Here is a 27946-nt window from a genome sequence, read left to right on the forward strand (position 1 = left end):
CATTCAAAACAACAGTTTCTTCTTGGTTTCTAAAGCTGTATTTTTCCATGCCCGGCCCGGCATTTATTTTCATTGCACCACTACCGATTAAAAAGGTTATGATTATTTTCCAAAACACTGTGGAAATGTTCCACCAAAACTGAATCCTTCAGTCATTTAGAACAACGTTTTTGGTTTCATAATTCACACTGCATTTATCCTTTGGTTTCTAAAGATGTATTTATACAACCAAACAAAATTTCATGATTGTATTTTTTTTTTTTTTGCCTTCAGGATTGATGGAAAATAGTCCGCCATTCAGTCAAGTTATTGTTAGTTCTTAGCTTGTATTTCATGCAGCAGTTATCATTTAATTTCTAAAGTTGTCTTTTTTACATGCCTGGCTACAACCTCTTTCCATTGTACCTATACCAAAAAATAGCCTTTGGGAGTTTAGAAAATAGCCCCTTTATACAGTCATTTAAAACAAAGTTTTCGGTTCGTAATTCATGCTGCAGTTATAATTTACAGGATCACATCTCTTTAACTTCTGAAAGCATGAGTAAACATTGGTATAGCAATGTTATTAGCCCATTTATTTTAGCAAGGAGCCACAATTCCAATTCCAGTCATCTACCCATGAGATATCATGGCACCCGGTTGTTTATGAGTTCACCCAATCTCCTGCAAAGTGGCAATGTGAGATATTCGTGCAGATGGCAATGGACTGTGTGCTTTGCCATGATTCTCTGGAATGATGGCTGACGACAGCACTGCCCAATAAGCTTCACTCTGGTTAAATTTACAGCCTCTGTGTCTTCCACGCATGGCTCAAGAAGAGAGGCTGTCCACAATTTTTCTCCTTTCTGCTCAGTCTCCCCCTCCCTCCCTCTTCCCTGTTCTGAGACATCCTCGGGAGCAAGTGTACTTTTATATTTCTCCAGAGGTTTTTAAATATACCGCTGTCATTGTTGGTCTGCCAATAATAACATTTTTTACCTGTTCATTTATCACCAGTGACATTGCAAGTGGAGGATCTGCATTTTGTTGTAAGAGCAGACAGGTCACGCCGAGAATGTTGGGAATTATCAAGATTAATCAAAGGCTTTTTGAGTCTAAGTGCTCTACTGGGGAGTCAAATGGGACGTCTGTGCTAGGACAGGACCCCTAGGACAGGACCCCTGGATACTTAGAAAAATAGACAGAAACAGTAAAAATGTTCGCATTAGGGCTGGACATCACCAACTATCACAGGATACATATTGTGGTAACATAATGATTGCAATATAATGAGAAAAAGAATCATGATATATAATTATACTGGCAAAAAAAAAATAATAATAATAAAATAATAAAATAAAATTAAATTAAATAAAATAAAATTAAAAAATGAATTTAAATTTAAATTTAACTACTGTTAAGTACTGATGCAAAAATAATCGTAATATAGGGAAAAAAAGTATATAGTGCATGCTATATATAAAATAAAAATATATTTAAATTGTACTATGTGTTAATATTATGTATCTTTAATAACATTTATAAATATATCAATTAATTTTCTTAATGCTTTATAGTAACAAACAAAGCAAAATCAACATCTTCCATGTATTTTTGTAATGGACTGAACATCCAGTAAGGAGCATCTCCTCTCCAATCCTTTGGGATACAAAAATTACACCCTAATAACCTTTCCACTTCCCCAGGCTCACCTAAATTTGTGTACATTTTATAGGGCCAATGCTAACAACATTAACCGTCATAGTTTCATGGAAAAAGGCACAAAAGAGGCATTGTGAAAATGACTTACATTGTTTAATCACAAAGTGTTAGCAGCCCTCATTTATCAAAACAGGAGGCACGTTCCAGTGTGCTGTGCCAGTGCAGATATATTATGTCTGTCACTGAAGCACTGCAGTAACCGTCAGTCCCCTGGGATGAGATCTCACGGGAGGGCACATGTTCAGAGCAGCATGCTTTCTCTGCCGAATGAGCAATGTTGACCTTTCACGAAATGAACAATAAAACTTCTAAATGGCATTTAAAGTCAGTCAAAACCAGAATGAATGTCCGGAAATCTTTCTCACCACCACATTTTGTCCTTTAACACCTAACAATGTTTTGCAAGGAGATTAAGAAAGTGGCCCCCGGAGGAGCACGTTAGAATGAATCACGGACAAGGGAAGCCTTTTCAGAGAGCCCCGCTTTCAAAATCATCACATCTATGTTTCATAAACCTGTGTTAAAAGACAGGACCACTGTGTTTTTCCTCCTCAATTGTTCGCCGCAATCAATGGAGAACGCCTACGAGCGCTTCTAATGAAAGCACTTTGGTTCAAAAGGACATGCCGTCACTTAGGATCTTTGCACAATACTCAAGAAAACCATTTCGTTTTTTAACTTGAGGTTATCATACCTTGGTTTTGTCAATGTAAATGCACCCCACATGCAGTCTGGCTGATTTATATTTTATGATTATATAGGCATTTAGAGTATAGGCATAAAGTTATTATATTTATCCTGATGAACTGAATGAAGGGAACTAAATGACTGTTCCTATTCCAATATTATACGCATATCAAAATTTTTAGTGTCTAGCAAAGTGAAAAGCTGTCCATAATCCGAAATGCTTCGTCCATTGAAAAAGTTCACTTACTGTTGTCCTGTTGGATATATTTGTTTAGAAGTGTTTTGGACTTTTTTTTGCTTGTAAACAGTATTTGATCTGTGCATATTTCTCTCCTAATTCAGACACCCTTTTCATTGGGGAAAGCAATTTTTTGGATAAAGGACTGAGTATTTTGGGTGGTTTTAGTGTTTGCTAACATGTTCTCCGTAGTCAGACAAGCCTACCATAATTTTTCCTACATTTTTATCTCAGGTTATAGCACAGGTTGTTCATTTAAATGTAAGTTTATAGGCCTGTTATGCTTGTTTTACAAACAGGAGCATTATTTGAATGTCATGTTTTAATCAGAAGTAACACATTATATTTAAATTACCTGAGCAATGTATATCTCGACAAAGAACACAGCATGCCTGGTTCTATCCTGTGTACAGAGAAAAGAGACAACTGTCACTTAAATCACAGTCTGAATAATGCATTGAGTGTGGAGTATATGGATGCACATATTCCTTATTCCAGTGATGTGATCTCTCTTTCTAGCGCACATCACTCAAAGTCAATTAATCATAAAAAGTGGTACTACAGCACATGATGAATATTAAAATATCACTGCACTCTATTGTCACTTAAAAAAGGAGGGCTAAAACAGTGCTCTCAACTGGTTTTGCTTCAAGGAATAGTTCACCCCAAAATGACACATTTTCAGGTCATCCAAGTTTTTTTGCTTCATCAAAACTGTTTTGAAGAAATGTAGCATTCCATCACTTGCTCATCAGTTGATCCTCTGCAGTGAATGGTTGCTGTCAGAATGAGAGTCCAAACAGCTGATAAAGACATTACAATAATCCACACCACTCCAGTGCATCAATTAACATCATTTAAAGTGAAAGCTGTGTGCGTATAAGAAACAAATCCATCATTAATGGGGTTATGGCCAAAAGAAGTCCCATATCCATAAAAACACATCCTCCAGTTAAAAAGTCCATTCCTTGTTGTCAAAATCCACTGACATTTTTGTTTAGAAATGTTTTGGAATGTCTTAACCAATGTTTGATCTGTGCATTGTTCTTTCTTGATTCAGAAAAGATTACTTTTTCACTGGAGAAAGCAGTATTATAAATAGAGGAGCAATGGTCTGAAGTTAAAAGTGCCTTAATGGTGGGTTTGTTTCTTACAAATGCACAGTTTTTCACATCACAAGATGTTAAATGTTGGACTGGAGACATGTGGATTACTTGTGGATGATTGTGTTGTTTTGATCAGCTGTCTGGACTCTGGATTCTGACGGCACCCATTCCCTGCAGAGGATCCAAATCTTTATTTATGGGTGAACGATCCTTTAGAGACTTTGTATGAACATTTGTTCATAAACAAACACAAGTGATGTTTTACCATTCAAATCAAACTAAAACAATGTAATTCTAACAGTCAGATTGTCACAGTTTGGCTGCTCATGACATCATTTCCTGTTGACCAGCTCCACAGACAAGCAGTTACCATGGACACGAGAGTCAAAAATACAGTTTCTTTGTCTTCCCTGTGAGTCAGAGGTGAGTGTCTTGGGTAAACAGTTCTAATGGAAAAGCATCTTTGCAACTGATTGGGATCAGTCTGCGCTTCCAAGAACAGTGTGATACTGATATCCTGAGCCCACACCATTTTCTAAAAGCCCTCCTGAGTTTACCAACTAAATGAAGTTAGTTAGGCTACAGATTAAAACAATGCAATAACATCTTACTGTGAAAACATCTTACTGTGATTGACTAGCAATATGGGCACTATCTTCTCTAATACATTAGAAGCTGTTGCCCCCATGAAATTGAAAACGGTTAGAAAAAAACATACTGCGCCATGGTACAACAGTAATAACCATTTTCTCAAGAAAGAAACTCATAATTTTTATTTAGCACAGTAACTAGATTAACAAATAACCATAACCACTGATAAAATAGATAACATTAGAAAAAACAATAACTTATGTATCTACGGCGTCTAATACTTCAGCTTCATTCATCGCACCCAAAGAAAAACTGCAGTGCTTTACAACTACGGGACAGGAAGTGCTAAATAAACTTATCACTGCATCTAAACCAACAACATGTTGATTAGTTCCTTTTCAGTTGGTCACGTTCTACGTTACGTAAGAAAGAGACCGACAAATGGGATCTCGTCCAAGAACCCAATCACCTTCGAGTGGTTACAAAACGAGCCAATGGTACACCGAGTACCTTGGTCTGCGGAATTTGCATCGCGAGTTCCGCCCCACAGCGCGGGTATATAAGGAGCAGCGTGAGCAACTCGCATTCAAGCTTTTGCTTAGGAGCCCAGCACATCGCTTACTGTTTACAAGCGAGTCAGCTGGTGTTGGTGTTGGTGTGACGGCGCGATTCAGCAGTTCATCTGGGTTTCCTGCAGTAAGCTCCCGCGTTCCCCTGAGCGCTTCAGCGCCAATGAAAGAGTTTTTTCTCTCACAAAAGAGTGACAGGTTGATTTTGTGTCTTTTTAAAGAGAACATTTCGCCCATGTGTTTCTGGGTGTGGTCGATATATCTCTCCTCGTGTGGCCACGATTGCTGTGTCACGTGTCTGGGCTTCATCACGCTGACACTGCGTTCGTTGATGACTCATGTTCTCATTGCAGGGACATGACCATCTTGGCGTTAAGATCGAGACTCGATTACCTTAAAGGTACAGAGTCCCCTCTGCCACACCCCGTTCTAGCTCCTCTTCTCGTGAGAGGGCTACTTCGGCTGGTGGCCAGGGTGATCTGAGAGTTACCGTGTGGGCTTCCCTGACGAGCCAGCCTCCTCGGGCCACACCCCTCTCACAAACGCCGCAGCCGGTTGAGTTCTGGATGAGTTCCTGGACCCTCTAAGGCTCCTGACATCTCATTCGGGGCTCAGGAGGAAGACCTTATGTTGATCGCTGCATCACAAGGCGGGCTTGAGTCTTTGGGAGATGAGGATTTGGCTGTGTTGCCTCCCTCTGGAGTGCCAGCGTTGCCCAAGTCTGATCCCGTGCTGACAGCCGTGCTTTCCCGGGCAGCTGAGAGCATCGGGCTTGACTGGAATCCTCCACCCTGCCCCGAGTGGTCGAGGCTGGATGATAGGTTCCTGGATTCCCCCAGCGGAGTGTTCTGTTGCGATGCAACTGTGTCCTCAGAGCACCTCCGCATGGCTTGGTGTTCCCAAGCTTCCCTCCAAGGCCTTCCCTCTGTAAGTTCTCATCCACGCTGTGTCCAAGGAATGCCACAAGGATCTGTCCTAGGTCCTTTGCTATTTTCAGTATACGTACATGTTGCCCCTTGATAATCTTATTAGAAAATACTGGATTAGTTTTGACAGTTATGCTGATGATACTCAACTATATGTCTCAACCAGATGAAACTTCTAAATTATCTAAGCTAACAGACTGTTGTAAAAATGTAAAAGATTGGATGACCGATCATTTTTTCCTATTAAATTCGTATAAGAGAGACATATTACTTATTGGAAGAAAAACAGTACAAAGGATTTATTGGATTACAATTTGCAACTAGACAGATGTACTGTTATATTCTCTACAGTCAAAAAATCTGGGTGTAATATTTGAAAATCTTATTTCCCATGTTAAAAAAACAGAATTCTTCCATCTTAGAAACACTGCCAAGCAACGAAACATGTTACCTGTTTCTGATGCAGAAAAGCTAGTACATGTCTTCATGATCTCTAGACGGCACTATTATAATGCACTGCTAGGTGGTTGTCCTGCATCTTCAATAAGCAAGCTACAGGTAGTCCAAAATGCAGTGGCTAGAGACCTGACCAGCTCAAGAAAATATGATCACATTACCCCAATTTTAAGTTTTGTATCAGTTACAAAATAGAATTGCTTACCTATCTCCTGCGTACCTAACTAGCCTCCTACCGTGCTACAATCCATCATGCTCCCTAAGGTTGCAAAATATTGGACTTTTGGTAGTACCTAGGATAGCAAAGTCCACTAAAGGAGGTAGAGCTTTTTCGCATTTGGCTCCCATTTGGCTAACTTCCTGATAACGTGAGGGGTTCAGACACACTCTCTCTGTTTAAATCTAGATTAAAAACACATCTTTTTGCCAAGCATTCAAATAATGCATCTCATAATTTGTGACTGCAGTTATATCTGATCAAATACACATTATTATTAAACTAATTAATTTTACTTGGTTGGAACAGCAGCTATGCTAATTATGTCTCTATTTGTTTCTCTGTTTTCGCCATGGGATGTAGGTAACAAGGATTTACACAAGCTTCAGTCTGGATCCAGAACACCTGAGAAGAGATGATGCCAACCCCTCAGAGGACCTCAGATGATGCCACATTTTCCAGGTGTTCAGTTCGCACAGAAAATTAGGTGCACACAAACATGACGTGCAATTGACTGTAAACAATGAATAAAACATATGGAGTAAGAAAAACTTTGAGTAACCGAAGATGGAAGGTAAGTAATTTTGTCAGATTAGCATGATGGAATCCACACAGTGTCAGATTAATGCAGCAGCAAAAACAGTAATGTTATTACTTGGCAGCGAGCACCGTGCCACAAATCTCAATCAAATACGCTACCAAAGCAGCAGATCTTAAACTGTGCATTGATATGCTTTTATGTTCAGATGGATAAATGCACTCACTAGCACAGGAAACAAATGAGAAGAAACATTGCATTTGCTGGTTATTGAATTATGGCTTTCAATTCAGCAAGGTGACAGAACAGGAACGATGCACTGCTAGGTCGGACTCATACATTGTTTTTATTCTTTCATTACACAAAAGTATACTCTACTTTCCCAGGTTCAATATTTTTGCACATCACACTAGCACGGATGAGTTGAAGGACAGGAAAATTTTGGCTCACAGTTGAAATAGTTTGAATACTTTACAATTGCAATTTGTCCAAAGTAAGCCAACTAAAGCTAAAAACATGGGCCATTTCACCTGGGGTGTGCGCGTAGAGCAGTCCCAAGGTGCATCACTCACTGATTAGCTGCCCGCTGTTGAAAATGTATGTATGTTTGATCAGTCATCTTCCTCCTTGCACTGATTTTCATTATCTTCTGCAGTGGCCCGCTCAACAAAGCCTGTTGTGGCACTGCACTGAGGAGTAGAGATGAGCAATGCTGTGACAATATTATACCAAAACCACATCAAAGACAAATACAAAACCATGACACAAAAAACATGACAAAGTCACCTATACTAACCCTTATACATTTCTGATCTTACAAACTATAAGCTGGAATTATACATAAAACTCCAGCCTTAATATTATTTTGAATATGCCAAATAGGGATTAGCATATCGATCAAAATATCTGTATTTAAATACACATCTGACAACATAAAATTTACAAAATTATATGTATTAATGCATAATTACTACATAAGTACATAAGTATATAAAATTGTAAATAATATGCAAAATTTTAGGTTTGGCAGTCTCTCTAAAAACACTTTAGTGGAGGACCCAATTAAAAAACAAACAACAACATCAACATTACTCTCACATTGTGTGCATCCCTATTGACATTCCGTTATGTAAACGCTTCATAAACTGCCCACTCAGTCAACAATTAGCCTTTGTTGGGGATTCAGTGCCTCCAAACACAGAAAGCCTGGAGTCCTAGTCAAAGACTGACCTTGGTGCAGATGTGGGATCTATGAGCAATACTAATGTTAAGACGCACTCCAAAATGAACGAGCCAAACAAACCTGGTGTCTTATTCCCAGACATGAAAAATAAACATTTAAACATAATGCTAAATGAATATATTTACACTCTTTAGAGCATTTGAATAATAAATATTACCCTTAGCTTTGCTGAGATTACAGATTCTTTGGTATGTGATTATATAGTGGTTATAAAACAGATAGAATGAGAAGACAATTTCAGTGATTGACGTTTGATGGACAGAGTTAGAATGGGGAAGGCGGATCGTGAGGCTCACTTGGCGGTTTGTTGATGAAACATTACTCACTGATTTTTACTAAAGTGCTTGTTATTTTGCAAATCTGTGGTAACGGCCAGACAGGAAAATTTGCCTTTGGTATTGACAAATGATAAAAGCATCAAATTAAATCCAAAATAGAAACCAGCGATGGGAAGAATGAAATGAGTAACAGACTATCAAAATTTTCATAAAATAAATGTAAAATAAAGCAAAAATTTATAAATATAAACAAAAAATATAAATAAAATGTAAAATAAATGCAGCCTTTGTGAGCATATGCATACGTATAAAACGGGGACGTATAAAACATATAAGACTTGGACTAGTTACCCAAAGGTCACCGGTTCGAGTTGTAGGTGGGAGGGAGTGAATGAACAGCGCTCACTTCCACCCTCAATACCCATGGCTGAAGTGCCCGACTTTCACTTATTGACAGTCACTTCTGAATACTGAAGTTGACATCTTGCCTAAATCTCAATGGTGGTTACAACTCAGTCTTATTTATTACTACAAAACCAAGGTCAAACCTTCTGGTTCCTAGCCTAGGACTGCAAGAACTACACAACATATCATTGAAATTTGCATAATAGTCTAAAATTAAACTGTTTACTCAGTCATTAGTTGACCTTGGTAAATAGATTTAGACACCGGCATCAATTACACTGAAGCCGATAATCGGTTTATCCCGGGCCAGCAGGGTGGGCCAACGCCTGCTTCGCGTTTCAAGCTCAACACTGCGTCTCGTGGATTTGCGTGTGCAAAAAGGGTCTCGGAAGAGCTTCCTTCAGGCTGTTCTTTTCCCAGATTACCTTCTGTCACAGCAAACACCCAAAACTTGCCTAGTCGGCTGCTTAATCTCCCCGACAGCCCATGACATCCTTTCCCTCGGCTCTCGTTCCTAACATTCTGTCAAGCCGTCCACTCGCTGTTCACGCAGCTCAGGAGTTTCAGGCATTAGAAACAAACTCACATACTCCATCCTGCCTGGCGTTGTGTCTGGAAAAAAAGAGAATGTCTCTGCCATAAACTTTTTTGGCAGCTGCCAGCGTCCCGTGTACCGCCACGTATCTACGACAGGCTGTGAAAAGGGCTTGTTTTGCCAGCAAATAGCCTGCTGTTCCACCCAGTGACGTGAAGGCCCTGATCCCAGGCTGGGGCTCCTGGCAGACGGTCTGGCAACTTCCTCACCCATTTCCAGTGCCTTTCTGATCATTATCACTCCTTTGGCTGGGATAAAGAGCCGCTGAGACCCTCTGCTTTCACGCACCATTAGGTATATGCCATAGATGTCCAGCTTTCTTATTTCTCTACTGTCCACCGAGAGACTTCTGGACTCACTCAGCCTTGAAAGGTACTGAGGACATCCCAGTGGGACTTGTGGTATATTGTTTGAACCGGCTATATATATATATATATATATATAAGTATATATATATATAAGTATATATATATATATATATATATATATAAGTAAATTAATATTAAAATATATGTAATGATAAATTTGGATTTAAAATACATTTCATAATATTAATAACAATAATACCATTAAATATCTTACAGGAACAAATAATCTATCTATCTATCTATCTATCTATCTATCTATCTATCTATCTATCTATCTATCTATCTATCTATCTATCTATCTATCTATCTATCTATCTATCTATCATCTATCTATCTATCTATCTATCTATCTATCTATCTATCTATCTATCTATCTATCTATCTGCAGTATGAGCGTATGTGCTATTTCCAGAGAGATCATGTGGGAATACGTGTCTCTGGCCACGCTGACTGAAAATATGAGACAATACCTTTGATCCTCCATCAGGACTCTCACTCACGGACACACACAGGGCTTATAAGACATCTAACATTTCAAAGGGAAATACGCTTATGAGAATACAATTTCACTAAATGGAATGCAGCAGCTGTAAGTCTGTTCGTAGCATCCAGTAGCCAGGTAATAAGTTCCTCTCTGAGATGGATTTATTTCCCAATATGAAAGCTATTTTGGATTTGAAATTATTTTATATAATGTAATTTCTTATTTTCCTTTTCGGGACCACTTTTAATCAAGCAGACAAGCAGCAGAGTGTCAAAATTACTGCCAAGAGAAGGAACATTAAGAGTCTTTCTTCAGAAGGAGAAGAAAGAAGAAGAAAATCAATATTCAAACACAAAATGAATCTGACTAGACTGTGAACTTCCCTTCAAATGGTGAAGGAAATGGGATATGAAAGATGACCTGCCATAAAAACCGATATCCCACAATGCCATCTGTCATTGCTAAGGAAATAATGACAACGGCTAATGAAAGTTGAAGTTGGATTCAGCAGAGGTTTATATCAACAGGGAAAAACTTGACAGCAGTGGCTCTGCTGACTCAGTGGAATAGCAAAGCCATGATAAGCTCTGTGCTACTTAAACAACGCTGGCCATGTGAGAAACAATTGATTCCACCAGAGCTAATGGGGAACATGAACATTTTAAGGGCTGCAGGTAATTAGACAAACTGGAAATCTATTTTTATGTAGGCCCATTTTGCATTATGACATAAGAGTCAACATTTCCCTAATCTGACCCTGCAATTGCATTAACCATTAACCATTGAGAAGAGAAAGAACAAAATGTCAAATTCCAAGGTCAAGCCTATAATCAAATAGTAGAAACTTGTTGACTTATATGAAATACTAAGTGAGGTTTAGAAGTCCAGATTGTCTTATACTAAAACTAAACCAAAAAGGTGTTTTTTTAGATCATCAGATGTGCTCCACTCTTTCCAGATCAACTTACTGTAACACTCCTAATATACCTCAAATTAAAGAACAAACTGGCGGGATGTCATTCCTTCGAAGTTTGTATGGAGTTTGAAACACATAACGCTTTACCTCCGAAAGGAAAAGCCTCTTTAGAACATTTAGAAGAGAATGAACATAATGGCAAATTCCAAGGTCAAGCCTACTATCAAAATGTAGAAAACAGTCGATTTAAATGGAATAAAATCAGGCCAAAGTTAAGTTTGTCTGGAGTTTATTTCGAGAGTTTGAAACAGCTTGTCAAAGTGCCGTCAGGATATTCAGTACACCACTGCTCAGATATGTTGAACTTCTTTTCACCCCCAAGTAAAGAACAAAAGGCACTTTGCAGTGAGTATAGCGGGAACTTAAGTTCTTGGTTGCATTCGAATTACGATATGTAAACCCATCCATCCACCCTGTCACAACAGTGAATTTAATCACCGTTTGAGAAAAATACCCGAGTCTCCTGTCTGATATTATACAGGCCAAGATAAGGTAATTCTGAGCAACGGCCCTCCAGGGTCTTCACTTAAAGCTCTATATTTCATTTTCCAGCTGTATGTAAAGTCAATGGCCTCTAAAATAAACTGTCAATCCACGACAACCTCCTTTGTCACACTGCAGCGAACACAAATCTCTTTTCTCTCTTTTTGTGTTGTTTTCTGCCTTTCTTCAGATGAAAGATAACTAAAGCACCTCACACGACCCCTCTTCCTCCTCACCTTCCTCTCAGCCACCATCAGAACAGCAGATTTCAAAATTGATCCATGTCATCCAGTCAATTTCCATTTCAATCTATTTTTACAACTCATGGAAGGAAGGCCATTTGCACCGGGGAATCACTCGTGTGTTTCACTTTGAAATGATGATAAATTGAAGGACTGCGGTGAATAACGATAATAATGATTTTATAAGTTACCATTCTGGTCACATTGGCTTTCCTGTAATGCTGTCAGGATGAATCATGGCTTTCCACCGAGTCACGTGTGTGATAATCTTGATTTAATCTGTGTATTAGATATTGAATATTTCAATATTTCAGCTTTTACGATGTTGAGGGAAAACACAGATGCTTAGTTGCATGCAAAGCTTAAATCACTTTACCTGATGCCTTTACCAAGGAATAATCTCATCTGTGCACCAAGGTCAAGGGTATAACAGATTTTTTAAATACACATTTTCTATGAATAATAATAATAAAACTAAATATGATGGATGAGAGTTTGTGCAAACCAAGTTTGTGCTCACACACCTGTTCAACAGATTGAAAGATCTCCATTACACAGATCGGAAAACACATGCTTTTAGATTGCTTATGAAATAAATATTCATCAGACCACCCCAGAATCCTTTACCCAGCAAGAAAATGCCAAATGCATCAATATTGTAAAGGTAATGAATAATTTATGTAACTGTGTAACATGCTGGTGCCTTAACGTGATACTTATTTAAAAATGGTAAAGCTTATAAAGAATGTCTGAGAAGAGTTATCTAGGTCATTGTAGAATATCTAGTTAAAGTCTATTTATTCTAGTCTAGATGAAAAAAAATAGCTCTCGGTAACACTTTAGTTTAGGGACCAATTTTCACCATAAACTAGTTTCTTATTAGCATGCCTATTATTATAATATGCAGAACCTGATTTTACCAAGTGCGACATGTTCCTTGTTGACCCTGGAACAACACTGTGATTAACCAATCAGATCAGAAGAACCAGTTTATAGTTTTTGTGAAGTTTAGGCTTATAATCAGTGTTTGGTGCTTGTACATTAGTGTCATTCATCTATCATTTCCTCTGATTTTAGGGATTATTCATGGTTAAGGTTAGGTTTAGGTGTATAGTCAAGAGTACATTTTTGGATTAAAATTTTGTTCCAGGGTCAACAAGATATGTTGACTTAGGAACACATCTAACTTAGCAAAATCAGGACATGCATTAAAATATTGGCTGTTTATTAGTACTTATAAAGCGCATATCCTCCAAAAGTTACTCATAGAACACACTTGTGCTTCTACATGTGCACATAGAATAGTCAAGTTTATTCTTTAAAACACATGATTGCTTTGCTGTAAGTGTTGTTTGAAATAAAAATATCAAGTTACATGTTGAATTTGTTTGTCTCTGGCATGGAACACTTGACTATTTCTTATATAGCTTCAGTAATCCACGTACAGGAGCATAGAATTGCCATGTGGCTACAATGTGATTCACTATTGCGTAATCCTTTTTGAATTGGCTTCTAACTGTTTAATTATATAATTGACATGATACATTTTTACCTGACAAAAATAAAATATTATGTTTGAATTAAATTAAATATTTTGAATTAAACCTGCCAGGTCAGTTGTTGGTGATATCCCTTTTTGATAAACACTATGCACCGGCTCACATACCTATAGACTAAATACGCAATAGGAATGCGCATAATGTCACAGTTTTTACAGTAGTTTTTACAGTACAGTAGTTTACAATGAGTTGATAACAGTATCGTTTTCAAAACTTGAACTTTAAAACATGTTTACTTTGAAACAAATTGACAATTTTCAGGCCCAACCGTTGTTGTGTCAATGAACGGCCCAAATACATAGTTTTAGTTGAAAACGTTGTGTAAACGCTGATTTAGTTTAACTGGTAGAGCATACTCGTAGCAACACTAAAACCATGGCTTTGATTCCCAGCGAGAACATATTCAGATTTATGTTCACCTTGGATGAACTCTACATTGTGGTTACCAAAATAAAATTCTTTGAGACTAACCAAGGAACACCCCGCTTCCTCAAGAGTCAGTAAATGACAAAGCGCATCGAAACATGCTTTCCTGTATATTAAACACTACAGTACAGCACTAGCAACACCAAGGTAATGGGTTTGATTCCCAGAGAAACAATTGATACAATGTGAACCTTGTGTTAAGTAACTTTGGATAAAAGCACTTGGCAAATGAGTTAATGTAAATTTAAAGCAATCTAGGCTTGGGTGGTTAGCATGGTTGAGTTGATCATCACTGCTGATCCAATGTAATAAATATATCATTTGAAGACACAAAGCCCTTTAGTCACATGGCATTTCCAGCTCAAAACATCCTGGCAGCAGGAATGAGCATCAATGAGCTAAGATAGCACGTGTCAAACCATGCATGTCTGTAGAATCCTGTGCAAGTGGAGCAACTGCCATCGAGATGAATGGGAACGCTAACGGTTAACTTTCTCCAGGTATTATAAACCTCCTTTTGCTCCATTAAATTATGTTTTAATTATAGGAGGATGTACAAATTCTTCTGTTCATCTGAGCATTAGTCTCCCAAAGGACCGAATTCAAATTCCAGAACAGCGGTTCCTCAAATAGCTAAAGTAGATGATAATTGGATCCATAGTTAGCCGTGAGGGGCAAAAGTCTTATCCTTAGTCTTTAAAGCATTTTGGGGTATAAACGTTTTTTTTTTTTCTATCGAAAGAGTTAAAATTAAGGAGTGTTTTGCTTGCTCCACAAAAAACAAAAACAAATTAAAACGTATCCCATCAAGCTTACCCCTTCAAAAGTGACTGTCCACCAAATGTTTCACAGAATGGCCTGCCAAAAACTGCCAAAACCCCTTGAGCGGAAATCAGCCTTTATGCTGAGGTGCTTACAAAAACCATGCCAGGTTTAACTGCATAGCAATGAAATGCAAAGTTTGCCAACATCGCTGACCGTACATTAACATTGACGCATCGTCCTCTTGTCTGTTTGGAAGTGTTCAGAGAAAACATCGATGTGTTCTCTGTTTGCATGATGGAGCAAACCGCATTGTCTGTCATTCATTGGAGGCAATAACTTTGAGTGCTCTTTGCAACAACCCTGTAATTTTACAGTCACAGTACATGTTGAAATGAATGATAAACACGTCAAAGCATAAATAAATAAAGTAGATCTGGATCAGCATCACAAATACAGAGTTTATATATATAACTACCACCATACCAAAAAATTTATAAGTATAAAATGAGCTATATAACTATTCAGTTTCTAATACCAAAAGATGGTAGGAGATCTGTAGTAGTGTGTGAGATAATGAAAAATCTGAACATGGTAAATAGCTGTGACAAACACAGTCACACTCTGCCAGACAGTTCTGCTGAAGTAGACATCATCTTACATATATAATGTATGTGAGATTATGCTCAAAAGCAGTCACTATTTTTCATACTGAATGGGGAGAATGGGGCTTGATGACACACGTTTTGGGGAAGTCGTGGCCTAATGGTTAGAGAGTCGGACTCCCAATCGAAAGGTTGTGAGTTCGAGTCCCGGGCCGGCAGGAATTGTGGGTGGGGGGAGTGCATGTACAGTTCTCTCTCCACCTTCAATACCACGACTTAGGTGCCCTTGAGCAAGGCATCGAACCCCCAACTGTTCCCCGGGCGCCGCAGCATAAATGGCTGCCCACTGCTCCGCGTGTGTGCTCACAGTGTGTGTGTGTGTGTTCACTGCTCTGTGTGTGTGCATTTCGGATGGGTTAAATGCAGAGCACAAATTCTGAGTATGGGTCACCATACTTGGCTGAATGTCACTTCACTTTTTTTTTTTTTTTTTTTTCACGTTTTACTCCAGTAAGGGTTCATTTGTTTTTGAAAGTTAGTTTCGGTGTAGGAACTTGTACCATACATGATTTTAATTTAATTTATTTCCTTCATTTAAAAAAATAAATAAATAAAAAATGCTAGTCTGGTGTGTTATTGCATAGCACATTAATCAAATGTGATAAAGTACATTACCAGATGTTTGCAGCGTGTGAAATATTTCAAATGAGTACATGGGCCTTTAAATAAACTGTCCAATGCAAGTCTAGGGGAAGCGTGACTATTTATTCTGCTGGTGTGGGAAAGTTTGCTGCTAATGAAGCTGGGACTAAAGCCTCTTTAGACTGTGAACACCTTCTCCTTTAATCTTTATTTATTTAATGAGCGCCTATACTGTACGTCGCAGTGTTAGTAATTAGTCCTCTTTCTCTTTCTAACACCTTGAACATGAATTCACAGAGCAGAGGCCACATTCAGTGCTAAGAGCAGGGAATACACAACAGCAAAGAGGAGGAAGAGAAGAGCCAACACTCTCCGGAAGGCAAAAATGACTTGCTGAGGTTCTGGCAAGCAGCTTGTCTGATTAGTGCTGATTAGGGTCTAATTGGAGTTCTCCAAAACAAGATGACCTCTGCTTTGTTTACTGATGGGATTAATCGTGGCCTGGCAGAATTAAAAATCCCAGCTGAATTAATTTCTTCCTCATTAGGTTGAAGCTTTTTAAAATGCAGACTGCATAAAATGTGTTTTGCGTCCCCGGAGAATGTAGTGGTGTTTTGAAAGTTCAGTGGTGGTTTGATACTTTTTTTTTAGCCACTGACGAGCAAACAATTCAGAAATTCACTAAGGCTAGACATTATACAGCACTAATGACATCAAAGCAACTGCATAAGAAATAATTCTAATGAGAACTCTGAAATGATTTGATATTCTTTAATGATTTGTACTGTATCTCTTGGACATTTATCATAGTCATCTTGGACAGTGACATGTTCATGGTCTCAGATTATATATTCTGCTCAAGAATATGTCTGAAAAAGGCAGTTGTGAATTCGATTTGCAATGCCAAACAGCTGCAACGCAAAGGAGCACAACAGTGACACTCTTTTTAGCAGCCGTGGTTCTGAACGAAGCCTGAAAACCCTTTGATTTCCTCCATCTGCCTTTTCAAAACATTCTTCAGTAATAGGGTTGATAAAGACACTTGAATCAATGCAAAAATCATTTTGAAAATGGGGGTAAAAATGGTTTGTTTGTTTAAATGAGCAAACAAATCCAATAAAGTGTTTAACGAATATCGAGTAAGAAACAAAGGCACAACATAAAACCAATTGCAAGACATTCATTTTAAGTATAAAACACCATTTGTTTATTGCAGTTCATTGTAGTTTTATTTCATTGTATTCATTGTTATTTTAGTATCATTTATATACTATCATATACTATTATATACAGTATAATTACTTAATATTTTTATCTTAAGTTTTAGTCATTTAGTTATGATCTTTTTATGGGCTGTCATTGTTATTTACTTTTTAATTTATTTTCTTTTGAAATTATACTTTTTTTTTATTTGAGCAATTTTAGTGATTCAACTTATTTTATTTCAGTTATTTTCCAAGGCAACGAGTTTAATGTTTTTCCATATTTCATTTATTTTAAATAAAAAGATTATTATTATTTTATTTATTTATTTAACATTTTAAAAAGCTTCAGAGTTACATTGAAAAGTAAAGTATTATTAAAAAGATCTCTATAGACAAAAATAATGAATTTTTACCTCCCAAATGTTGTAATTTTTAAGCAGCGTTCAGAATGACATTGAAAAGTCTGAAATTATGTTTAAAAAACTTTGAAATCATGTAAGGCCATGTCTTGAAAGGTTTACACAATGCTAAAAGTCATTTTATTTTCTGTGCAAAAAAATTAATAGGATTTTTTTTCTTCAGGAGCCCAATGTTCTGCACTGTTATTTTTATTCAGTCCACCAGCATATTGTAGAGATTTCAGATTTTTCTCTGTCCCAAAAGTGCGGTTGCTCACATGTCAGCACATGTCCGTTAGCATTGTTAACACTTCTACAGTGCTACAATGAAATGTTAGCAATATTTAAGTTGCTAAGATTCAAAAGTCTGGCTACACAAAAATATTTGTATGAAATTAAACAGTCAAGCTTTCAAAACCTTCCTCATCAGACTCTGATTCAGGAACAGCAACTGCAGAGCAAACATCCCAGCACTTCCTTTAAGCTACAGACATGGCAGCCTTCTCCTTCACGGTGCATAAAAGATCCCCATAAATGCCAACAAGGGGACCTTAATACTCTTACTATTTCTGAAAGTCCAGCTGTTCCTAGTGAGCATTTGGGATTGTTTGGATCAGGACAAGTGCTTATTGTCAAAGTTTAAAGCGCAGACAGGTTTGCTGATTGCCATTGATGTGTTCCACCACAGGGACCCAGTAAATGAGCTGTCCTCAGCCCGGAGAAATGAAGGCCTAAGTTGTCTAAAAGATTCTCTGTAGGGATATGCTGTCCCTCAGCATGAGGCATGGATTTAATCACTCAACCTGTCAGAGCACACAAGTAGTAAATAAAAAAAGCGCTGCTCCCTGCACAAGCACTTTCTCTGAAACACTGTAACACACGCGCAGGAACATTTTCCCATTAGCACTGACAGCCTTTCTTAAATGTTTAATTGCACTTCCCTCAACTTGCATGAACGCTTTGACCTAAGAGCTTGAGAGAGTTTATTACCGTGCAGCTAATGGTCTAGCACTAGTGCAGCATCTCTATCTCGGCACATCAGCATTAAGAGGATAATAAACAAACTCCAAATGTGACGAGACAGTTAATAATGATGTTGCAGCAGCCACACAGATTCACGTTAATATTGCATTTGGCATCAAAGACAAGCTAGCAGAACAGGCGAAGTGCCACAATTGCACATTCCTCGCTGCAACCTACACAGATATGTATTACATATGAGAGTCTATAATTAACCTCATCTTTAGGATCATTAAATCCACAGAAACATGTTAGATTTCCAATAAGGCCCCATTAATTAATGCATTAACTAAAATTAAATAACAATTATAGCTGTATTTCTTTTTTTTACAGTATTTATTTATTAAATATTAAAAAGATACTTTTGATTTGAATGTATTAGTAAATGTTGAAACTAACATTAACTAAGCTAATTAAATCCTTTAGAAGTATTCTTCATTGGGAGTTCATGTTAACTTATGTAGTTAACCTTGTTGTAAGTGGTGCCCAGAAAAGTATTTTCTATATAAAGCTATGATGGGAACATGAAGATGTATTGCACACTAGTATTACTCATTTCCAAGAATAACATTAAGCAACAAAGATACCCCAAATCAAACTGTTTGCCAACCAATGGCACTTGCTATCAGATCTGCGATTTGGCACAAAACCCAGACCAATGCAAAACGCATACTTCAGACGGTCCTTTCTCTGCAAATTTTGAAACTTCACAGTATATAAAGATATATGTGCTTTTTTAAAAATCTGAGTTTTGTGAGACTGAACACTAAAAGATATTATGAAAAAAAAATTACATTTGGGATGAAATGTTACATTCACCTGTTTTAGTCAAGAAATGAAAAGTGGTGTTTACTTTAAAGTGCAATGGTTAGTCTTCATAAAATGTCAATAACCAAAAGGAAGCAATGTAAAATGAGGCAAAACTAATATCTAATATGAAGAAAAAAATATCTTCAACATTTCACATAGTATGTGTTCCCACAAAAACATATGTTAATGTTGATTATGTTTTTATAATTGATCTCCATCCCTTTATAATTACTAATTTCTCTGTTGAAATGTTAAGTTCAGAGCTTAATTGCTGAAATCGAAGCCAATAATTGTGCATTTTAACATTCTGTTGCTGCAGCAGTATGGGAACGGCGTTATGGTGCTCATTAGATGCCCAGCATGACATTAATCTTCATTTAGAGGGCCAGCGAGACAAATGAACTGAATATTTCAGGCTTCAGTAAAACAATGCACAAAAACAACACAGAAGAAAGCAATATTGCAGAAATGAAAGTGTAACATCTCCCGAGTGGCTTTCTATTAGTAGAACTGGTTGTTCTGTTTATGCATATGTGCATTTTCATTGACTGTTAATAGTCAGTGTGTTGTGGATGTGCGCTATGCAGAAATATAATTCACGTTCAGTCCTAACATAATTACAGCTATGACTACTTCATGCATGTATCAGGGGGTTCTATTCTTTCTCCACGGCAGGGACCATGCAACATACGGCCATAAACAAAACCATTAGCTATTGTAATGCAACATATTCTATAAAAAATCCATCTAGCAGGACAGCTATAGTACTGTTATTTATCTGTTAAAAAGCAATGACATTTTAAACAGAACACATTTTTGCGATCAAATCTCAATTCACAGATTTGATTAATGGGAAGAAAAGAAAAACAGATTATCATCCCATCTGCAAAGAATTATTTTTTTTCTTTCTTCATTCCTGACAGGATAAGTATACCAGTGTGAATCTGGGCCAGATGCCCACTGTTCTCGAGTTCAATTGAAAATTTGCACGCCATATTAGTGGGGCAGCTATGGTACAGATCAGAAAAACATCAGAGGTGATGTATTGTGCCACACTTTCAAAATGAGAATAGCTTAAGTAATTGGCCTATAATGCGGAATGATTATTTTTCTTGATAATCATGTCCTTTGCCAAAGGCTTTTAAAATTTTAGATCAATGCAAGTGCATTTTGATCACATTTTTTTCTTTATCAAAATCTTTTAAGGTTGCCAGTTTTCTGTGCACTAGTTGAACCTTGCAATTACAAGGGTTGCGCTGCCAGAGGTGCTGCTAGAGCTATATTTACATAATAATATAATTGATACAGTATATAATTCATATATATATTCTTAATTCTTCATGGCATAGATTACATTGAAACATTCCTCTGAGATTTTAGTCCATTTTAGTCCATCATGGAATTTAACCCTTCACCGGAAGCTTAATTGACAGATGATCTGACCAATCAATCATAACACAGAATCTGTCATTTTGTCCAACAAACAAACCAGATAGGTGAACAGATTAACACTGGTGGACTTGAACTTAAAATATTGAGTGTATTTACGTCTTTCTGCGGTTGAAACATGATACCTTCTGATGTTCATTCATGTTTCTCTTGTGCTTTAACTAGTATAGAGGAGGAGATGATCGGTTCATGTGCTGCTTGAAGTGAGGCGCTACAGCGATCTGTCACGACACATTGAAGACCACAATAGGTATTTATGGATTACATTTTTTTTTATAAAAAAAAATTGAATTCTGAGACTTTCACATTTCTATACCAAAAGCAACCTTTTCTGCCTTGTCTGTCAACACATTGTCAGTGTCCTCTTTGCTCCGTGGTGTATTTTTCACCATGTGAGAAAATGATGTATGGTGAGACAGTGTCATGGCTTGTTGGATCTACAGTAGCAACAGTAACTAAGGGGGGGGGGGGGGGGGGGGGGTCAGTTGCTGCAGAATTTTCGGCTGTACATCCATAATGCTAATCTCCCATTCCACCACATCCCAAAGAAACTTGATTGGATTGAGATCTGGTGGCTGTGGAGGCCATTTGACAGTGATTTCAAAGTCATGTTCAGGAAACCAATCTGAGATGAAATGAACTTTGTGACACATTATCCTCCTTCTGTGTTCATAAAGGGATATAAATAGTCAGAAACAATTCTCAGGTAGGCTGTGGTGATTAAATGATGCTAAAGGGTACTAAAGTATGCCAAGAAAATATCCCCCATACAGTACCAGTGGTTTCCAATCTTCAATCTAATAGAAAGGTGGTGGTCTAATGGCTTGGGGAATTGGTTCCCAATCCTGGTTCTGGAGAACCCCCAAAACTGCATGTTTTTGATGTCTCACTTATCTGATACACCCATTTGAGGTCTTGGAGTCTTTACTAATGATCAGATGAGTTGAATCAGGTGTGTTTGATTAGGGAGACATCTAAGATATGCAGTGTTGGGGTTCTCCAGAACCAGGATTGGGAACCAATGCCCCATGCCATTAGACCACCATCTTTCTATCAGCTTGAACCAGTCTGACCGTTCTCATCTGGTATCAACAAGGCATTTTTCGCCCACAAAACTGTCGCTCACTGGATATTTTCTCATTTTTGGACCAATCTCTGTTAAATCCTATATGGTTGTGCATGAAAAGATCAGCAGTAGATCAGCAGTTTCTGAAATACTCAAACCAGCCCATCCGGCACCAACAAACATGCTAAGTTCAAAATCACTTAAATCACGTTTCTTCCACATTCTGATCCTCAGTTTGGACTTCAGCAGGTCATCTACACCATGTCTACATGCCTAAATGCACTGAGCTCCTGTCATGGGAATGGAAGATTAGATATTTGTGTTATGAAAACTAAAAAAAAAGTGGATGGCGAATGAATACTTTTTTGAATAATTCAAATTCCAGTTGGTAAATTTAATTCAAATTTCAGCTCATCATTTCAAAAGGAACCAATTGTTACATTTAGAATTTTGCCCAACCATGACAATCACACATCTCCAGCTATGCTCATCACCAAGGAAACATGGCTAAACGTGGTGGCCCTGTTGCCGACCTCAAATCCACAAGCAACCCAACAGCGTCTCATCAGCATGATGCTTAATGCGCTATGCTCTGTGTTTCACTGCGTGCTGTGCTAGCCCTCTTTTCTTCTCTCCCTCCAGTGCAACACTCAATCTCCATCTCCAACCTCACAGCTGTCTGTTCTGACTCATCCACTCCAAACATCTACCTGAAAAGTTTTTTTTTTCATCTTATTTACAATGATGTTTTTATCTGTGAAATGAGCTAAAGCCTCACGGGATTCCCCTTCATCATCATCATCATCACCTTATTCAAAAATAATCTCATGCTGTCTCATCCACACACCTATCACCAACAAAACACAACACACTCTTGTTGTATATCACAGCTGATACATATCATGGGACTTTCTCGGGTCGCGGTAAATGAGGCAGCACTTCATGTTGTCTCTGCATAGAGCATCCTATGCTGCTGTTGTTGACCTATGTAACCACAATGTGTTTCTTCTCCGAAGGAAGGAAACAGGCTGTGTAGACATATTTATCTCTTATCTTTCTAACATGCTGATACAAGACAGAGCTCTATGGTGTAGCACTGCTGGACACAGATAGCAACAATTTATATGTGAAACATGCAAAATATAAACACAGGTAAAGTGGAAAACGTGTTTTCTGTATTTAATTTTTCTAATTTTTCATCTGTACAGTAAAGTAGGAAGTTCATTTCCTTCGAATCATTTTGACAATATTTTATTTTTTATTTTATTTATTTTTTACAGCAGTGGCAATAACAAATTGTCCCTCTTTACTTATGTAACACCATGTTTGAAGTATGCAGAAAATATACTGTACATGCTACACAAAGTTCGCAAATATATGTTTAATACTAAAATCCATAATATAATGTATGCATACTACTAAAAATAATAATTTAGCATCAGCCATGAGTATATACTGGAAAAAGTGTAAGAGTAGTATGTTTGTATACCATCTCCTCTTTGATAACAGTGCTATGAGCATGCGAAAGTATCACTTTTTCTCCAACATGCCTAGCAACAGCTTAGCATGAGCGCAGCAGGGAGGTGGATTGAGCTCATGTGCGGTTTTAGCCATCTCACTCTGAAAAGCTAATAGCAAAGCTCCTTTATCCAGCTTCTTTAGGGATCCACGAAGGACGTCTTCTCCTACCATGCTTGAGCTTTGCTAGGAATGATGATAATGACTTCATTTTAGTGGCCAGCTCTGAACAGAAGATAAAGGAACAAATTACACACTCAACAGACAACGCTCATCGGGATGAGTTTTTAGGGTTTTTTTCTGACCAAGGATCGAATCGGTATGAGAAGGCGACAGATGGGTGGTTAGCGAGAGGAGGATCTCTAGAGGGATTATGCTGTATTTCTGATTCTCGTCCCTGGTCTCCCCATGGTTTAATATGTGCCAGAACTCAATCTCACACCCTGAGTGCTGTTGATAAGCCTGAGCATGGTGGCATCAGACCCCAGAGAGGAGTTTATGTATAGCTGGCGCATGGCAGAAAATCACATTTCTCCGTATACAATGAGGTCCATTTGTACAGTCAGGGCGGTTGAAAAGAGCACGTTCCGCAGTCACTGTTTTCCACAGATTCTCACATTGTTCTCCCTAGACTGAAAAACAATTTTAATGGAAGTTAAGGAACTTGTTAAGGGGCGATTTAATTAAATGGCAAAACTTGCCACATGTTTTGAATTCATCTTTATTTGCAGAGCATCTTGAAAAAATGGTTCCTGTCACTTAATGATTCAGGAAAAACACAACAATGGGGCACAGTCACACTAAAAGTGGAATGATATAAGTCCAAAGAAAGAAAATCCCCCGCTGGAAATGCTCATTTTAAGACTTTCTTAATAGCAGAGTTTCATAATTTTTCATTACAGAAAGTTGCATAAATTAAAAGTGACCCTACTTTCCTTAATTAAGATTCCTGGCTCTCCTTTCAAAATAAATAAATAGCCTACTGTTGGCTAATGCCATTATGCTTTTATTATCAGAAAAATCAGGTCCCACCCTGCATTTACCCTTCAATCCATATCTCCTCTAACTCTTAAAATGTCACACTACAGATGTACAAGGGTTTAATGTGGTTTTAACTCAGTTTTAATCCCTCTGCTGTGTTACAAAATGTAGTTGCTTTGGCAGATGTGTTATTACACTCAATATCTGTGTATGTTTAAACATACAATATCAACTTATCTAGTTGACGTCACGTTAACGTCAGTATCAGCTGTGAGCGTTAGATTGTTTTCTGCGGGTGTAACATGATGACTGCTGTTTTCTTGACGCTTGAGTTGCTGTCAATGAAGTTGGTGCCTGTGAAAATCAACTCCAACCAGTCACTGATAAGTTTCCATTACTGTGGACAGCTGCTCATGGAGGCGGCAGACAGTGATTCAGCTTACTGGAGTCTACACTGATGATTTGAAACCGATTCCATATTATCCTGTAGGTTATTTACCAGTGATTCACTAGATGACAACAAATTATGCCAAACAGCTTTGAAATAACTTGTACATGTAAAACTGAAAACAATTTATGCTCTCAATTTCCCTAACTCAAAATGAAAATAAGTTTATATTTGCTATTTATAAACTGAATTGTAACTTCTAGATACGGGGTCCGCCTGGAAGTTTATAGTTTGCCTAGTAAGACCTTAATTAGGTTCAGGTGCATTTAATTAGGGTTGGAGCTGAACTCTGCAGGACACCGGCCCTCCAGGACCAAGTTTTGTGACCCCTGTTCTAGTTGCATTTACTGTAAAGGGAAGACTGGGCTAGTTGTCACACTTTTCACCACTGGTAAGATCATCTTTCAAAGTGTTTACAGATATACACCTTAAAGTCTTGTTTACAAAAATTCATTGCACATTTCTAATGATATTATCCAGGAAAAATAAATAAGTGAATAAAAAATATAGTTCTTTCAACATGCATTGTCTTTTGCCCAAAAAAAACAAAAATGTTGTCACAACTGTGTCACGGCTTATGCTGCTGGAAGGAACACGGAGCCGAGGGATAAACGAAACTAGGATTTATTAAATAAAACATAAACAAGGTAAGTCGTAAATAACAGGTGGCAAGAGGCAAGTGGCAAGTAACAGGTGACAAGTTGACATTTAGACGAGTAGACCCGACAAAACAGAACTGAAAGGACAAGGCTTTTATAGAAGGGATAATTGGGGAAACACAGGTGGATGGCATGACTAAATTAACAGGGACATGGAACACATGGGGAAATGACTAGACACACCTGGGAACTAATCAAAACCACACACGGAAGACAGAAACTGGGTCACAGGGGAAAAAACACACAAAATAAGTCCAGGTGTGTGACAGTACTCCCCCCTCCCGGTAGGTGCGTCCTCGCACCGTAGAAACAACAAAGGGAGGCGTGGGTGGGAACTTGGGAGGAGGTTCCGGTGGAGGACAGCCTCCCAGGAGGGGGCCAGCAGACAGGGACTACAGAGGAAGGAGCCAGGGAGGAGATGACGGAGGGAGGAGCCAGGAAGGATGTGAAGCAGGAGGTACCCAGCAGGACCCAGGCCACAGCCATAACGGCCCAAGGTGGGGCCGACGGTGGAAGGAGCCATGGAGGAGGAATGGTCACTGACTCCAGGGACTCGACCCACGGCAACGGAGCAAGTGGAGGAGGAGCCCGAGGCGGAGACGGAGAGCCGAAGAGCCAGGGTGACGGGGAGGAGCCGGAGGTCCTAGGCGGAACAGATGGCTCTGGTGACTGACGCGGCGATGTGGATCCGGAAGGCCGCAGTGAGGCCAGAGTGACCGAGGACTGAGGTGTAGCCGAGGGGATGAAGGAGCCTGACGGAGCCGGAGGGATGAGGCGAAGCCGGAGGAGTGGAGTCCCGAGGCATAGGATGGACGCCGCCAGACCAAGGCGGAGCCGGAAGGACGAGGGAGCCAGGCAGAGCCTGCGGACTGCCGGGCCACGGCGGAGAGGAAGGAGCTAGGAGCCATGGTGGAGCCGACGGGTCAACGGGCCGAGGCGGAGTCCAGGCCTCAGAGGCTGGAGGCGGAGGTGAGGGAGACGCCGGCCAAGGCGTCGCTGGAGGATGGCGGTCCCGCTGAGCTCGCACCACAATGATGGTAGGCTGAGGGCGAGCAGAGGGGCAGCCAGACGACAGCGGAGGAGGAGGCAGGAGTGGGTGGGAATTTTGGAGGAGCAGGCATTGGAGTAAGCTCTGGGGCTGGAGCCCTTCCTGGGCTTAACGGAGGATCAGGAGCCCGTCCTGGGCTTAACGGAGGATCAGGAGCCCGCCCTGGGCTTAACGGAGGATCAGGAGCCCGTCCTGGGCTTAACGGGGGTTCAGGAGCCCGTCCTGGGCTTAACGGGGGTTCAGGAGCTCGTCCTCGGCTTAACGGGGGATCAGGAGCCCGTCCTGGGCTTAACGGAAGATCAGGAGCCCGTCCTGGGCTTACAGGAGGATCAGGAGCACGTCCTGGGCTTACAGGAGGATCAGGAGCACGTCCTGGGCTTACAGGAGGATCAGGAGCCCGTCCTGGGCTTAACGGAAGATCAGGAGCCCTTCCTGGGCTTAACAGAGGATCAGGAGCCCGTCCTGGGCTTAACGGAAGATCAGGAGCCCGTCCTGGGCTTAACTGAGAAACTGACATAGGTGAATAGGAAACCCCCTCATTTTGACCCATTTGGCGCTCCATATTTTGCTCCCTCGTGGTGGGCAGTGTCGCCGGCTCTCGCACCTGGTCTGACGGGATGCTCTCTGGCTCTCCGTCATCGGTGGGCTCGGGCTTATGCCTCGTACCGTGGGGAGATTGTAGGCTGGGCTCTGGGTCCAGAGTGGACCTGGCGAGATCCTCCATTGGGCCGACCGTGAGAGGGGACCCATTTCTCACCAGATTCCACTCTATAAATGCGGCGAAATCCTCCCGAGGACCATCTTCGGGCGACAACGCTGGTCCGGGTAGCTGGTGGCATTAGCTAGCCAGAGAAACCGTCTGGTATGGTCCTCGAGAGACAGTCCCTCCTGCTCCAGCAGGAGGAGGAGGTATTCGGGGCGATAGAGGGGATCCATGAAACACTACGGAAAGAAAAAAGACTGTGAAAAAAAATGGAAAACAAAACGGAGGGAAAACACGCAGTTTTTAACTTTTTCGGGTCGGGTCTTCTGTCACGGCTTATGCTGCTGGAAGGAACACGGAGCCGAGGGATAAACGAAACTAGGATTTATTAAATAAAACATAAACAAGGTAAGTCGTAAATAACAGGTGGCAAGAGGCAAGTGGCAAGTAACAGGTGACAAGTTGACATTTAGACGAGTAGACCCGACAAAACAGAACTGAAAGGACAAGGCTTTTATAGAAGGGATAATTGGGGAAACACAGG

The sequence above is a fragment of the Carassius carassius genome, chromosome 22 (genome assembly GCF_963082965.1).
Source record: "Carassius carassius chromosome 22, fCarCar2.1, whole genome shotgun sequence".
Lineage (NCBI taxonomy): Eukaryota > Metazoa > Chordata > Actinopteri > Cypriniformes > Cyprinidae > Carassius > Carassius carassius.